Source organism: Zonotrichia albicollis, chromosome 13 (genome assembly GCF_047830755.1).
Source record: "Zonotrichia albicollis isolate bZonAlb1 chromosome 13, bZonAlb1.hap1, whole genome shotgun sequence".
In the NCBI taxonomy this organism is placed as follows: domain Eukaryota; kingdom Metazoa; phylum Chordata; class Aves; order Passeriformes; family Passerellidae; genus Zonotrichia; species Zonotrichia albicollis.
The window spans coordinates 175449-188517 of NC_133831.1; the positions used below are offsets into that span (position 1 = coordinate 175449).

General features: G+C 45.4%; 1 long non-coding RNA gene across 1 annotated transcript; it reads right to left on the bottom strand.

Annotated features, from left to right (window-relative positions):
* Positions 1-1755: 1755 nt before the first annotated feature.
* LOC141730747 (uncharacterized) lies at positions 1756-3554 on the bottom strand. The gene is made up of 3 exons (XR_012582379.1): positions 3003-3554; positions 2419-2483; positions 1756-1801 (listed from the first exon to the last, which is right to left on the bottom strand). It is a non-coding gene; the product is annotated as an uncharacterized LOC141730747 (long non-coding RNA).
* Between the last annotated feature and the right edge of the window lie 9515 nt (positions 3555-13069).

Here is a 13069-nt window from a genome sequence, read left to right on the forward strand (position 1 = left end):
CAAAGAGCTAACAAGCCCCTGGCAGCTACCAGCATCAAAGCACAGTGGATGTTTCTAATAGAGGGTAAGGATAACAATACCACCTTTTGTTCTCTCCAGCTTGTTTTCCCTGCAGTCATATTTTGCTTCTTATGATTGTTTTAGTCTCTGTATCTTTTTGGACAGCACCGAGCCTGACGACAAGGACACGAGAGTCTTTCCCTGCCGTAGGGAGAGAACCAGGAAAACAGTTAAAAAAAGAACAGGGTAGTTTGAAATTCATACTTCCAGTGAGAAGCAGCGCCTAACAAACAGAACAAAGGAAACAAAGCACGATAGCTCCCTGGGGACAGAAGACTTATAAACCCTCCAGGATTTACGACCAACCCCTTCAGGACAGCAGCCAAGTGTCCCATGAGGTGGTGCTGCACCAAAGAACCACCTGACAGGTTCCAAAGAGTCAAATGCACAATATTTTGCAAAGCCGTAAAATCTTGCAAAATAACAAAAATACAATAGATATAAACTACAGGGCAAGAGTACAAGTGTTCGCTTTAAGAGCTGGAACCATCCAGGTGAGCACCTGATAACTGGATCCTCACCAGAGTTTGAACCCTTCGGTACACAGAAGGGTTTTCCCCAGAAATTTCACAGACTGAGTTTTGATAGAAGTACACTTGCCAGATCCTCAGAAGCATCACCCATTCTCCAGGTGTCTGGAGAGAACTGCAAATGGCTCTCACGTAGTTTGAGCTGGTTCTCCAAGGTCTCAGGGTGAGTTTCACCAGATGCAACCAAATCGGGCAACTCCCAGTGGGACAGAAGGAACCCAAAGTTTGGGTAAGCAGAGCTGCAGCAAATACTGAGGAAACAAACATAACAGCGTAAAAAATAATAAACCATCCTTTTTTTTTCCTCTTGCTTTTGTTTTTTTCTTATTCAGATCAGCATAGCAATTAAAGAGAAGGTGAAAAACTCACCATTACTGAACATTTCATCATCTGTAAGCCGAGCATCCTTAGCATAGAGGACTCCAAAGTTAAAATTCACCGATCCCTGGGAAATAAAACCAAATATTGTATGATAAACAGTCAAACAGCAGACATAAAAATTTGTTGCCTCTAAGCACTTTCAGGTATGTATGTATCTTTGCATACATCCTACACACTAGAACATACACTTTATACCATCACCTAATACATAATATTTTACCTTTAAATTTTGATAGTATAGCATGAATTTTTAACTTAAATTGGCGATCTATTATTATTAAGTTGGTACTGAAAGTTATTTCTGCTGTCACGTTCAAAAAAACATTATTTTTTTTTTTTACTGTAATGAGCAATGGATTTCAAAGTCATCACAAGCCCATCAAAATACAAAGCTGTATTCACTGGACGGGTCTGTGAGCTAGAAGTAGTTAGGCTTGTACTTCCCTCTTGTTCTTCCAGAACCGATAAATCCTGTCAACAAAACCAGGATCTTTAGCCCACTGCTGTGAAAGATTCTACAAGGATGATGGTTTGATTTGTGTTTACAAGTTTTGATTTGAAATGGCCAGTTCAATGGATAAAGACAGTTTAAGTAGCATTATGTTACTATTATTATTATTTTTTCTATTATTATTTTTACTATTACTACTACTATTATTATCACCTGCTACTGGAAGAAACAAACCAGTCGTACCTATACTTAATTACTTTTATTTCCAGAAAATAATAAAGAAAAAGAACCAAACCAAAAAAAGTCACTTCCTACCTTTCATATCAAGGGATGAAAAATTTCTCTTGGGCTCTTCTCCAATTTATCAAGACTCATAGCACTGAAAGGCAAACAAAACAGTGCTTTATAGAAGGGCAAGAGCACATTTCAAGGCTGAACCACCAACCGATTGCAGTGACAGCAGTTACAACACGAATCGTTCCGAGAGCCTCTGTTAAATGCAATGTTCTGTGGAACTGCCATTTCTTTCCCAAAATACTAACTTCCAACACTTCCTAAACGTATTTTGTATTTTAAAACAACAGAAGTTAGTGAGACACTGTGTGGAGGTCAGGTTTAAATTTATTTCCTTCTAAAGCACAGAGCTCTGTTCCATCACCCTTCACTTCGGCTCTGCACTGAATCACGGTGAGCATTTGAGGAGTGCTCAATAACCAATTCTATTTCTCTCTTTTTCTAGTTCTCTCTATTCCTGAATAATTAAAGACAAGTCCAATGAAAAATGACAAGTTCAGCATCAAAGTCACACTTTTTCCCTTTGTCTGGTCAAGAACAGGCTCTAAATCCACTTAGTGCTGCCTGCAACGATTAAGACGTGGAAAACCATTTTTACATGTTTTATAGGTTTATCATAAAAGGCATGGAATGCAAGCTCTGAATTACAGGAAAAGGTACACAGTCAAATATCTAAAGGATCACTTATTTGTAAATGCATACCTTGACAGAGATCGCACTGAGAACGTTTCTGTGGGACTCTAAGGGAGACATATTTTCTGAGTACCCTGTAAACAAGAAAAGCTAGGATATATTACAGGACATACCCCCTTTTTCTACATATTCAAATAGGATTTTTAATAAAAACAACTCAGTTGAAAAAGAAAGAAGAAAACCAAGGTCATTTTACTCAGCTATATTTACTCCCGATTTAGAGAAAAAAAAAAAAGTCACGGGTGCTGCAAAGAAAAAAAAAGTGAACCATAAACGCCTACAGTACAATTTTAAAACAAGTGCTTGGATAAAAGAATCTCATGGAACGTGAAGTAGAAAAAAAGTGAAACCACTATCAGACCTGCCTATTTTCTCACCTTGGTACAAGAAAATCCTAAAAGCAGTATGCCTAAAACCGGTCATGGGATGTAACCAAGAACAATTTAGGCATTTGCTAATCTAGACAGAAACCTTTTCTGGATGCTAGTGTCAAATCACAAGTTTTGTCTTTCAGAAGCCCGACAATGCTGGAAAGCACTTTCCCTGGGGCTGGGGAGGGCAGGGGCAGAAGGGGATGAGTTTGCAGATCGCACCTGTGCCATCGGAAGGATACAGCCCGCCTGCTCCCTGCGCTGGGCATTCTCCCGGCCATCTCTGGCTTTACCGCTCAGCGCCGCTCCATCCGTTTGCATGGCAGAAAGAGCCTCGAGCACTAGCGCAGGCAGCAGCCCAGTCATTCCGGCGATATCGCAGCGCCCTCTGCTCGCAACGCCCAACACGCGGCGGAGCCGCCTCCGCCCGCAGCACCGGCAGCAGCCCGAGGGGGACGGCTGCAGCTCGGGGGCTGCTGCGCCTCCGCCAGCCTGAGGGCAGCCGCCCCACCGGGACCGCGGGAGCGCCCGGCGCCGCTCGCCCGGGGCGGCTCCTGCAGCTCCCGGCCCGCGGCAGCAAAGCACCGCCTCGCCCTCCGCCATCGCTACCGCTGATTGAGGCCGAAGAACCGGGCCGACGCCCCTTCCGCGCTGCTCAGCTCCGTGCGGGCGGCCAGACGGAGGCTTCGCCCCTCCGGCGGCGCCGCCGCGGCGCCGTCCCGAGCGGGACGGGCCGGTAGCTGCCCGGGCACAGCGCCGCGCGGCCGCCTGGCACGCCAGCCACTCATGTGCCGCGTCAGCCGTTGCGTCACACGCCTCGCCGGCAGCAGGGCATGCCGGGACTTGTAGTCTCGGGCTGACAGCCACTGCTCCGTCCTCCGCCACCGGGAGCTGCAGTCCCTCCCGGGCATCAAACGGGTCCTTCGCCCCAGGGCGGGGAAGGACCTGAGGCAGCAACGCTCCTCCCGAATGCCCTCTCTTTTTCGCTCCAACTCTTTTTTCCTTTTTCACTCTGCTTTTCACCCCTTCCCTTCCCTCTTGTGGTCCTGATTCCTTTCCTTTCCTTCCCTTCCCTTTTTTCTATTTCTGATCTTGGTTTTCCTTTCTAGCTTTAGAGTAAAAAAGCAGCAGTAGAAAGTTTCAGGCTACCTGGGAGTAAAAAAAACCTGCAAAACGAAAATGATTTAAAGAAAACTATTTATTCACTGGGAGCCTGAAATTTTCTACTGCTGCACGTGACATAGAGCTTTTATTCCTTCTTATAGAGAGTTGATATTTTTTAACTTACTTTATACAGCGCCCCCTGCCGTGTGCGCCGGCGCACTGCAGCCCCAGTGCTCCCTGCCGTCTGTCCCGGCGGACTGCAGGCACAGCGCCCCCTGCCGTGTGCCCCGGAGACCTGCAGGGAGAGCGCTGCGGCGTCCTTCGGTTCTGTTTCAAGAAACTCGGCTCAATTCGGCTTGCTTCGGCTCTTGGTCTAAACTTGTTTCAGTTCGGCTCTTCGGCCGAACTCGGCACGGTGCGGCTAAACTCGGTCACATTCGGCGCATTGTCTAAATGCGGCCAGTGTCGGCTACCCTCGGCTATCGATTCCAGTCGGCTATCATCGGCCCTTGGTGTAAACTCGGCTGTTTTCGGCTACACTCGCTCTTCGGGTAAACTCGGCTGTTTTCGGCTACCATCGGTTCTTCGGGCAAACTCGGCTGTTTTCGGCTACCATCGGCTCTTCGGGCAAACTCGGCTGTTTTCGGCCACACTCGGCTCTTCGGGTAAACTCGGCTGTTTTCGGCTACCATCGGCTCTTCGGGCAATCTCGGCTGTTTTCGGCTACACTCGGCCCTTCGGGTAAACTCGGCTGTTTTCGGAAACACTCGGCTCTTCGGGTAAACTCGGTTATTGTCGGCAACACTCGGCTCTTCGGTTCAAGTCGGGATTTTTCGGCCATCCTCGGCTCGCTGTGGGCGGGAGAGCGGGCATGAGAGGACCCCGGCGCAGACAGGCCAGGTTTACCCAGATGCCTGTCACAAATCCGCAGAAATACGCCCGCCCGCGGCGTCGCTGAGCCCACAGCATGTATCGGATACGCTTCAAACGCCACAGAAAAATCCGTCGGGGCCGCCATGACGTCGGTATTCCATGCAGGCAGTTCACTTACACCCACCGGGGTCCTCCACTTCCCCGCCATCTCGAGAAGGTCAACGAAAAGTCCGAGACACCCGCGACACGCCACTCCCAGCATGGCGGCCTCTCGCCTGCCTGCCGGCGCACGCCTGCAGTACCGCGCTCTGCCCACAAGGCGGCAGCACTGCCGCCCGCCCCAGACGGGGGCGCAGCGCGCCTCGGGCCTGCGGGCAGCGACCGCGGCAAAAAAGAACAGGGGCGACCCCAGACAAAAACTGCTCTGAAATAAATGCCAAAAACCTGCCTCTTATCCGACCAGAACCAAACAAACCCCCTTGGTTTAAAATCCTATTAAAATCAATTTGATAGTCCTATTTTTCGTATTTATATTCACATGCATATTTATAGTGGACATTGATGTAGCATGTAATTTATAAAATATATTCTGTGTATTCCTACTGTTTCTATTTATTTATATTTTCTGGTTTTAAAAAAATCTTTCTATATTTATTGTATATTTCTATGTTAAAAGAATGATAGAAATGTAATTTTAATTATTTAAAATAAAAATCCCATACTAACTAAACAAATACAAAAAAGCTCTATTCTTTTAAACTATATTGAAATATTTTTATATTTATAGCTTGCCTGACTATATTCACATTTATATTTATAGTTTATATTTTATATTTATAGCTTGCATGACTATATTCACATTTATATTTATAGTTTATATTTAAGCATTATATTAATCATGATATATAATATGTGTCCTATTCAAATAATAGAAATAAATTATTTTTTAAATTATGTACCATATCTACTGCTACAACTTATTTTATCTTAGATTTTTAATTTTATATTAGCCTTTTGCTCCTTATGATCTGTTTCTATACTTAGATTTCTATCTTTATATTACTTGTATTTATCATTTTTGTACTAAAACCCCTGCTTTTGCCAAATAAAAAACAAAAACCCCCTTTATGTTAAAATGCTTTAAAAAACTTATATCAATATGGTGTAATATATAACAAATGATAGATAAGATAAACATAAAAAAATTCATATCAATTTTATATCTATTTCTTACAATATAGGCTGAGGTAAACAGTGCAAGTGTAAACAGAGCGTAAGTACACACAATATAAGGTGACACACTTACATACAGTATAAACCAACACAGGTACACACAAAATAAACCAATATAGGTACATCCAATGTAAGTACATATAGTATAAACCAACATAGGTACATACAGTATAAGTACATACAGTATAAGCCAGCATAGGTACACACAATAGAGGTACATACAACATAAGCCAACATAGGCAAATACAATACAAGCCAGGACTTGAGATAACTCTCTGGAAGACGAATTCTTGAGCCCTGTACCCTTTGAAAAGATGGAACCTAAGGAACTGCTGCAGTCACCTGAGGAGGTGCATCTGAAAAAAAGTCAGGACAAAAGTCAAAGGGCTGCAGAATAACTTAAGAGCTCGGCTAAATTGGGCTGTAATCGGCAAAACTCGGCTATTGTCGGCTGCATTCGGCTGGATGCGCCTCTTCGGCCGAACTCGGCTCGCTTCGGCCGAACTCGGAGCCGCTCTGTACGTTCGGCGCGGCTCGGCTTCATTCAGCCGAACTCGGAGCCGCTCTGTGCGCTCGGCGCGGCTCGGCTTCATTGAGCCGAACTCGGAGCCGCTCTGTGCGCACGGCGCGGCGCGCCTCGGCTCGCTTCGGCCGAACTCGGAGCCGCTCTGTACATTCAGCGCGGCTCGGCTTCATTCAGCCGAACTCGGAGCCGCTCTGTGCGCTCGGCGCGGCTCGTGTCGCTTCGGCCGAACTCGGAGCCGCTCTGTGCGCTCGGCGCGGCTCGGCTCGCTTCGGCCGAACTCGGAGCGGCTCTGTGCGCTCGGCGCGCCTCGGCTCGGCTCGGCTCCCTGAGGGCGGGCAAGCGGCGCCGCCTCACGTTAAACGCGCCCGGCTCGGGGCTCTCCTGCTGCCGCGTCCCGCGGGCGGCCCGCCCATCGCACGGACACGACCGGGAGCGCGGGGCGGCACAGGGGCTCATTAGGCGGTGACCGCACTCGCGCTAATTAGCGCGCACGAGAGCAGCGGGCTCGGTTCGCCTGAGCTCGGCTCCGTTCAGGCAGCCTCGCAAGCCTGGGCTCGGTTCGCTCGAGGCCGTCAGGTTCGGCCGGTCTCGCCTTGCTTCGGCTGAGCTCGTTCCATTCGGCCGAAGGAGGCGTCGTTCGCTCGTGTTTTTACAAATATCTTTCTCTATAGATTGTATATTTCTATATTTAGATTTATACTTCTATAATACTTCTATTATTCCAAATAAAAACCCTGTCTCTAACCAAATAAATACAAAAAACAACCTTCTTTTAAACGAGATTGAAATATTTTTATACTTAGTATAATTATATTCCCATTCATATTTATAGTTTCTTTTGATGCAGTGTATTGATTATATATAATATATGTAAAGATCTAGAAATGTATTTATTATTTATATTATGTATCATATGTACTGCTGCAACTAATTTTTTCTTGTTTTTAAACTTTATATATATATCTGTATTTATTTATGATATATTCCTATACTTAGATTTCTACATTTATATTGTTTGTATTTATGATTTTTATAATCAAAACCCTGCCTATTGACAAATAAAAAAACCCCGCTTTATTTAGCTATTTTAAAAAATATTTTCATGATTATAATTTTCATGTTTATATTTATAATTTATCCTAGATTACATGAGAACACACCTGCTCCTGCACCCCAGTGGGGCTTCCTCTCCTGGGGACCTTGGGGTGCCCCAACGGCATCAGAGCCCCGAGTCTTCACCCCCCTCTCCTCTATTTAGAAACTACACAGGAACTTTTTTCTGGAAACAAAGACATTACCTAAATCCTCTCCCCGTGTCCCAGACAGATAGATGTTCAGTTATTAGTTGGCTGGGCAGCAGTTTCTTAAATAGAATGATAAACAAGATGTGAACTTTTTAGCTACAAGCAAATAGGCAAATCTGAACAAGGTACCGATGGCCAGCCACTCAAGTTATTTTGAAGCAATTTTTTAAACAATAAAATACTGCTACCACAAAAATAAAGCAAAAAGCTAACTACTGGCTAAGAAAGAATTAACTTTTGACAGCAACAACATTCCAACCACACAGGCTTTTTTCCCGATGTCATACCTTATAACTACCTCTCTTGGGAATTCTCATCATGTATCCCAAAAGGAATAAATACCTTAGAGCGTCCTAAAGCAAAAAGTAGCACACATGAGCTCCTCACACTCCTGGCAGTGCACTGAGCTCCTCACACTCCAGCGCAGCGTGCACTGAATCTGCAACAAATTCTGCTCAGTGAGGGTCTGCAAACAAAGGTTCAACTGATGAATTGAACTGATTTTATAGGGATGTTTTCTAAGCACAGAAGCACAAAAAAGAACAAGCAGAAACAATTCTTAAATAAATCTGCAAGTTTTATTTAGCATATATGCGAGTGATTTCCAACCTGTGGGTTCTCACTTTGATTGGTCTGTAGGTTCAGGAAGATGACAATGCACACTCTGCCTTCCCTGAGCCCCCACGGCAGCTGAGCGCTGCTCCGTGTGCTCAGATCGTCAGGAGCTGGATTACATGTACCCGGACGGACTGCAACTGCTCTGCTGCAGATTCAGGAGACGACGGCAGAGAGGGGCTGGCCGAGGCGTCGTCCGAATTCCATTTCTGTGTGACGAGAAGCGGTTTGTTCCCAACAGCTGCAACATCCCCGGCTCGCTTCCGTGGTGAGTACCGATGGCACACAAATGGCAGCCCGAGGAAATCGTGTTCTGGGCTCTAAGTGGCTGGGACAGCGTCTGATGTTTTGTTTTGCATCTGTATGACGATTAGTACGACAGGGCTCTGAGGGATGACATGGCAACACAGAATTAAAAACTCCTCGATAGGATTACATCGACTTCTAGGAAAAGACAAAAGCCTATCACCCTTCTGAAATCTACTTTTAATCCAAAGCACACGGATTGTCACTATACTGCACCTTCCAGCTTTTCAAAGCAGCTTACTTCTGAAGACCAGGAAACATTGATTTCTACAGAAACAATGGGCAACCCCCAGGTTAATTTAAGCACTACTCTTTAATAGGGGATCTGCCAGCATGCCAGTCCAGCTTCAAGTGCACTTTATTTCAGTCTAACATCCCCACAAAATTCTTCTCACATCTTCCAACCCTGAAATCTTCTTTTTTCCCTAAGGCTTCTCATCATTAGCAATTTCCAAGTAACATGGTATTTTTACAACATTCAAAAATGTCATGCTGGACTGTGCTAGAGAGTAATCTGCAAATATAAGCTTAGCAAAGATTGAATTGACTTGTCCAGAGAAAAAACCTACAAGTGAACACCCACACCTGCCTACAAAGAGCTGACAAGCCCCTGGCAGCTACCACATCAAAGCACAGTGGATGTTTCTAATAGAGGGTAAGGATAACAATACCACCTTTTGTTCTCTCCAGCTTGTTTTCCCTGCAGTCATATTTTGCTTCTTATGATTGTTTTAGTCTCTGTATCTTTTTGGACAGCACCGAGCCTGACGACAAGGACACGAGAGTCTTTCCCTGCCGTAGGGAGAGAACCAGGAAAACAGTTAAAAAAAGAACAGGGTAGTTTGAAATTCATACTTCCAGTGAGAAGCAGCGCCTAACAAACAGAACAAAAGCAAACAAAGCACGATACCTCCCTGGGGACAGAAGACTTATAAACCCTCCAGGATTTACGACCAACCCCTTCAGGACAGCAGCCAAGTGTCCCATGAGGTGGTGCTGCACCAAAGAACGATCTGACAGGTTCCAAAGAGTCAAATGCACAATATTTTGCAAAGCCGTGAAATCTTGCAAAATAACAAAAATACAATAGATATAAACTACAGGGCAAGAGTACAAGTGTTCGCTTTAAGAGCTGGAACCATCCAGGTGAGCACCTGATAACTGGATCCTCACCAGAGTTTGAACCCTTCGGTACACAGAAGGGTTTTCCCCAGAAATTTCACAGACTGAGTTTTGATAGAAGCACACTTGCCAGATCCTCAGAAGCATCACCCATTCTCCAGGTGTCTGCAGAGAACTGCAAATGGCTCTCACGTAGTTTGAGCTGGTTCTCCAAGGTCTCAGGGTGAGTTTCACCAGATGCAACCAAATCGGGCGACTCCCAGTGGGACAGAAGGAACCCAAAGTTTGGGTAAGCAGAGCTGCAGCAAATACTGAGGAAACAAACATAACAGCGTAAAAAATAATAAACCATCCTTTTTTTTTCTCTAGCTTTTGTTTTTTTCTTATTCAGATCAGCATAGCAACTAAAGAGAAGGTGAAAAACTCACCATTACTGAACATTTCATCATCTGTAAGCCGAGCATCCTTAGCACAGAGGACTCCAAAGTTAAAATTCACCGATCCCTGGGAAATAAAACCAAATATTGTATGATAAACAGTCAAACAGCAGACATAAAAATTTGTTGCCTCTAAGCACTTTCAGGTATGTATCTATCTTTGCATACATCCTACACATTAGAACATACACTTTATACCATCACCTAATACATAATATTTTACCTTTAAATTCTGATAGTATAGCATGAATTTTTAACTTAAATTGGTGATCTATTATTATTAAGTTGGTACTGAAAGTTATTTCTGCTGTCACGTTCAAAAAAACATTATTTTTTTTTTTACTGTAATGAGCAATCGATTTCAAAGTCATCACAAGCCCATCAAAATACAAAGCTGTATTCACTGGACGGGTCTGTGAGCTAGAAGTAGTTAGGCTTGTACTTCCCTCTTGTTCTTCCAGAACCGATAAATCCTGTCAACAAAACCAGGATCTTTAGCCCACTGCTGTGAAAGATTCTACAAGGATGATGGTTTGATTTGTGTTTACAAGTTTTGATTTGAAATGGCCAGTTCAATGGATAAAGACAGTTTAAGTAGTATTACGTTACTATTATTATTATTATTTCTATTATTATTTTTACTATTACTACTACTATTATTATCACCTGCTACTGGAAGAAACAAACCAGTCGTACCTATACTTAATTACTTTTATTTCCAGAAAATAATAAAGAAAAAGAACCAAACCAAAAAAAGTCACTTCCTACCTTTTATATCAAGGGATGAAAAACTTCTCTTGGGCTCTTCTCCAATTTATCAAGACTCATAGCACTGAAAGGCAAACAAAACAGTGCTTTATAGAAGGGCAAGTGCACATTTCAAGGCTGAACCACCAACCGATTGCAGTGACAGCAGTTACAACATGAATCGTTCTGAGAGCCTCTGTTAAATGCAATGTTCTGTGGAACTGCCATTTCTTTCCCAAAATACTAACTTCCAACACTTCCTAAACGTATTTGGTATTTTAAAACAACAGAAGTTAGTGAGACACTGTGTGGAGGTCAGGTTTAAATTTATTTCCTTCTAAAGCACAGAGCTCTGTTCCATCACCCTTCACTTCGGCTCTGCACTGAATCACGGTGAGCATTTGAGGAGTGCTCAATAACCAATTCTATTTCTCTCTTTTTCTAGTTCTCTCTATTCCTAAATAACTAAAGACAAGTCCAATGAAAAATGACAAGTTCAGCATCAAAGTCACACTTTTTCCCTTTGTCTGGTCAAGAACAGGCTCTAAATCCACTTAGTGCTGCCTGCAACGATTAAGATGTGCAAAACCATTTTTACATGTTTTATAGGTTTATCATAAAAGGCATGGAATGCAAGCTCTGAATTACAGGAAAAGGTACACAGTCAAATATCTAAAGGATCACTTATTTGTAAATGCATACCTTGACAGAGATCGCACTGAGAACGTTTCTGTGGGACTCTAAGGGAGACATATTTTCTGAGTACCCTGTAAACAAGAAAAGCTAGGATATATTACAGGACATACCCACTTTTTCTATAGGCAAATAGGATTTTTAATAAAAACAACTCAGTTGAAAAAGAAAGAAGAAAACCAAGGTCATTTTACTCAGCTATATTTACTCCCGATTTAGGGAAAAAAAAAAGTCACGGGTGCTGCAAAGAAAAAAAAAAGTGAACCATAAACGCCTACAGTACAATTTTAAAACAAGTGCTTGGATAAAAGAATCTCATGGAACGTGAAGTAGAAAAAAAGTGAAACCACTATCAGACCTGCCTATTTTCTCACCTTGGTACAAGAAAATCCTAAAAGCAGTATAAAGTCACTGCCTAAAACCGGTCATGGGATGTAACCAAGAACAATTTAGGCATTTGCTAATCTAGACAGAAACCTTTTCTGGATGCTAGTGTCAAATCACAAGTTTTGTCTTTCAGAAGCCTGACAATGCTGGAAAGCACTTTCCCTGGGGCTCGGGAGGGCAGGGGCAGAAGGGGATGAGTTTGCGGATCGCACCTGTGCCATCGGAAGGATACAGCCCGCCTGCTCCCTGCGCTGGGCATTCTCCCGGCCATCTCTGGCTTTACCGCTCAGCGCCGCTCCATCCGTTTGCATGGCAGAAAGAGCCTCGAGCACTAGCGCAGGCAGCAGCCCAGTCATTCCGGCGATATCGCAGCGCTCTCTGCTCGCAACGCCCAACACGCGGCGGAGCCGCCTCCGCCCGCAGCACCGGCAGCAGCCCGAGGGAGACGGCTGCAGCTCGGGGGCTGCTGCGCCTCCGCCAGCCTGAGGGCAGCCGCCCCACCGGGACCGCGGGAGCGCCCGGCGCCGCTCGCCCGGGGCGGCTCCTGCAGCTCCCGGCCCGCGGCAGCAAAGCACCGCCTCGCCCTCCGCCATCGCTACCGCTCAGTAAGGCCGAAGAACCGGGCCGACGCTCCTTCCGCGCTGCTCAGCTCCGTGCGGACGGCCAGACGGAGGTTTCGCCCCTCCGGCGTCGCCGCCGCAGCGCCGTCCCGCGCGGGACGGGCCGGGAGCTGCCCGCGCACAGCCCCGCGCGGCCGCCTGGCACGCCAGCCACTCATGTGCCGCGTCAGCCGTTGCGTCACACGCCTCGCCGGAAGCAGGGCATGCCGGGACTTGTAGTCTCGGGCTGACAGCCACTGCTCCGTCCTCCGCCACCGGGAGCTGCAGTCCCTCCCGGGCATCAAACGGGTCCTTCGCCCCTGGGCGGGGAAGGACCTGAGGC